At 43.3% G+C, this 3,849-nt stretch overlaps 1 protein-coding gene across 5 annotated transcripts in view; it reads right to left on the bottom strand.

The window, feature by feature from the left end:
• RGS17 (regulator of G protein signaling 17) overlaps positions 1 to 266 on the bottom strand; it is a 74,384-nt gene extending 74,118 nt beyond the window's left edge. For 4 of the 5 annotated variants that reach the window (XM_042016438.1, XM_042016436.1, XM_042016435.1 and 1 more), the window contains exon 1: positions 84 to 266. The gene's annotated coding sequence lies outside the window, so the exon portion shown is untranslated. Of the gene's footprint in view, positions 1 to 43 lie in introns of all 5 variants that reach the window. The other variant, XM_042016439.1, reaches the window with a different exon arrangement.
• Between the last annotated feature and the right edge of the window lie 3,583 nt (positions 267 to 3,849).

Here is a 3,849-nt window from a genome sequence, read left to right on the forward strand (position 1 = left end):
CCCCTTTGCATCACTATAAAGCAGACATTTTGGTGCCGTTTACCACGGTTCAGGCTGAAATAAGCGCGGAGCGCCTTACCCACCCCCGCCCGGCTGCGTGCAGTTGGCGCTGAGAGATCCCGGGAAGGGTTGGTGCGGCTCGTCCCTAGCGCAGCTGGTTCGCTGCCATCCGCCCAACTTCAGCACCCAGCCGGCGGGGAGAGGGAGGGAGGCGGCGGCAGGCAGGCAGGCGGGCAGGCAGCAGGCAGGGAGGGAGGAAGGGAGGGGGGGGGGGAGGAGGGGAGGGCGGGAGGGTGCGAGGAGCAGCGCGGAGCAGGGAGCCCCCGCACATGCGCTCTGCCAGCGGCGGCGGAGCCCGGCGGCAGCGGGAGTTCCCCCCTTGGCCCGGCGGGTGAGTCACGGCCCGGCCCGGCCCGGCCCGGCACCGCCGCTCGCTGCCCCGGGCTGCTCGGCCGGGCGCCGTCGCGGGTCGCAGGGACGCTCCGCCGGCAGCCAGGGGCAGGGGTCTCTGCAGGCGGCGGGGCCGGGGCGGCGGAGCGGCAGCATCCCCGCTCGTGGGCTGGCAGCGTGTGACGGCGGGAGCAGCACGCCGCCGTGCTGAGGAGTGAAAGCCCAGCGGTGCTGGGCTCCGGTTTTGTTTTTATTTTGGTCCCCACATCGGCATGTCCAAATAGATTTAAAAAAATAAAAAGTGTATAAACAACTATCCAACACTTCATTCTTCTCTGAAGCCAAGGGAGAGGCAGGGATTTAGTGGCCAGGTAACTTTTTGATGTTGGGCACCTGAAGCACAATTTCTGAATAAAGAACCAGTGTGGATCTGCATGGATCTGTTGGTGTCAACTGTGAGAATCAAGACCAGGATGCTCTGAAAATCTGCGTCTGAATCCTGAATCCTGCCACGTCATGCCAGTTAGTTTGTCCGATCTTTTCAAACTCCAGTTTCCAAATTTTTGCTCAATAGAGAATGCTGTTTAGCTTTCCTACTGCACCTTAGAAATCTGGAGCCTGATATGCCTCCAGGCAACAGCACTGGAAAAATACATATTTGGCATCTGGATCCTGTCAAATCATGCCACGAATCCAGAAATGTTAATATCTCAGGAGAGAATGCATTACTGTATTTACCACTCCACTAAAACAGTCTGGCAAGATGGTACAAAAAGGCACAAGGCTGCATTAAGGTGGTTCTGCGGCTCACCAACAATGTGTATCAAATCTCTTTGCAAAACTGGTCAACACACCTGTGTATCCCATCTAAAGCCCAAAGTGGAGTGCTACAAAAACTGAAGCCAAAATGACACATATGTTAGTAGGGTTGAAATTAAAAGGATTGAAAGCAGTCCAGAAGGGCTAGCTTGCATGAGAGCTGTAAGAGTATAGGCACATCAAAATCAGCTCGGCTCTCGGGAATCTGTGTTCAAAACACAACTCATTTAAAACATGACAGTATGTTGTGTTGGTTGTCTGGCTTATTTTTTGTCTTCTGGGATAGGAGCTTCAAATTCTGAATCTCACAAGGACTAAAGCCAGTGTTAAGGTCCCTGAAAGTCTCTCCCCACAAAACCATGACTTCTCTTTTCTTCTGGTCTTGATTCTTGTGAAGGAAAAGTCCTTGAACTGGAAGCCACAACTCTGCTTGATTACCAAAGGTTAATGGCATGGCAATTTGGAGTCTTAATAGAAATTTAAGTTATATTCCCTATGTTTAGAAACAGTTCTCAAAAGAGTATTGTAAAGGATAAAATGTATGTATGAAACATTAACAGTGTTTTTACTAGTTAATTGCAGTGCTTAAAATATTTTTTGAGTATCTGTCCACAGCTTTTAAGAGCACCAGTGCTATTCTAAGGCCTCAGTTAGGAAAAACCTGCATATTTAAGAAATAATCTGAAGATTTGTTTAACTTTAAACTCACATGTTGAAGTTTAATGACTTCATAGTAAAGACTGTGAGCCTTCATACCTGCTTAATATTAGGAAGACAGTTCCACTCTGGCAAAAACTATGAAACCAATCAAAGCAAGTGTCTTCTCCTACAGATTTAGTAGCTACATAGAGATGTTCAACTTAAAAGGGAGACTGAGTAGTGGGTAGGATTGAAAGAAAATAATTTTATCCATGTATCAGAAAAATACCAAATTCTATAAGTTTGAAAATGCTATGCTTAAAATGTTTAAATGAATAAAAAACTTCAGCTTTTTTTACTCTTTTAATGTTTCCCACAGCTCTGGACAAGCCCAGCCATTCCTATTTACCATAGCTTCCTGCACTGAAGCCATTCCTTGTTGTTGCTTGAACTCCTGTTTATAAATCCACTTCCTTTCAATAGCTGTTCTACTGCTCTGTTCTGGCCACTGCCTAATCCTTGTGCCTATTTTAGAGCCCTGCAATTGCTCTCAATGACTTTTTCTTCCCGGCCTTTCTATCCTCTCTCCCTGGTATATGTGTTTTGTTCCATGCTTTGCATTTCTTAACCCAAACAGTTTCCTTATTACCATGCATTATTTTTTTTTTTTTTAAATTAAAACCTGTTTGCATTGTTTTTCCAAAGAATTGTCACTGTCTTTTGAAAAAATAGAAATGGATGGAGAAATGTGTTATAAAACAACTTGTGAAGATCTATAAAAACATGTACTTGCGAAGGCCTTCTGGAACAAAGAGTCCAAATAATTCTAATAAAATCATTTTACTTCAGCATTAAATGTCTGTAGAATTTAAAGGGCATGAAGCTAGGTCCCTTATTTTCCAGTATTAAGTCTACACAATTGTTGGTTGGCTATATAATTTCAGTCAACTTTATATTCTACCTGTAGAAATCCAGGCATTTAACACTTGTCACGGTCATGAACTCTTCAAGATTAGAGTCAGTTAATAGTATTCCCTGCATATCTTCAACATAAAAGAAATCAAAGGCTAACATTAAAACAACTCAATAGTTGAAGACCTAATATTGATCATAAAGTCATGATCTTCTTTTGTGGCCCCAGCATGACTTCAATGTGATACAAAATGAAATATTTAAAATGTGTTACTTTTTGTTTGTAAGCAGCAGTACTGTAACAGCTTAAAGGCACTTATATTTGTAGCGTCAGCTGGGAAATGGGTCAGTAAAATGTCCTGCAGTTACAGAGATGTATTTATGTGTGTTTATGGTTGGCTTCATGCAAAAATCTTTCTTATCTATGTCTGTGCAATACTGTGGTTCTTTATCAGGCATGGTTTTTTAATAACTATCAGACTGTCTAATGTTATTTGACACTATTAAGATTCATTTAAAGGAGTAAATAGACCTTTCTGTGCTGCTATACATAAAACCATGAAATTTAAAAAAAACAAACTACCACCAACTCCCCCACCTAACTCTTCATCCCAAAGCAAATGAGTCAAAGAAGTCATCATCTTCTGTTGGCTCTTTGCATGGAAAGCTGGCTTGTAAAATGTGATTAGAGCTACAGCATCTCAGTGGAAGGGAGATTTTTTCCTTGCAGTAGCAGCAAATTGAACACAGAGTCTGTCTCTGAGAGTCCACTTTCAGATTTCCCCAAGCGACATTTATAATTTGGCTTGTTTGTATGCAGAAAACAAAGGCTTCAGAAGTCCCCTTATTAAAGAACTGCTCTTTACAGATTGCAATGCTCTTGTATCTTACTCAGAGCTAGACCCAGAGATAATGACATCTTGTTTTGCAGCTGTTTCTGTTAACTTTGGCTGAGCAGTCAGTGTTTCAAAGGCTGGTATTATGTGCCAACAGCCACCAAAAACCAAAAGTCTGTTGACTCAGAAGAAAAATGTCACTGCCACTAAACCAAACTGAACTATAGCTCTAGTGCTTGAGATGGCTTCATAC

The sequence above is a fragment of the Corvus kubaryi genome, unplaced genomic scaffold (assembly GCF_017639235.1).
Source record: "Corvus kubaryi isolate FWS band 111438036 unplaced genomic scaffold, C.kubaryi_AGA036_p1.0 split3-73, whole genome shotgun sequence".
Lineage (NCBI taxonomy): Eukaryota > Metazoa > Chordata > Aves > Passeriformes > Corvidae > Corvus > Corvus kubaryi.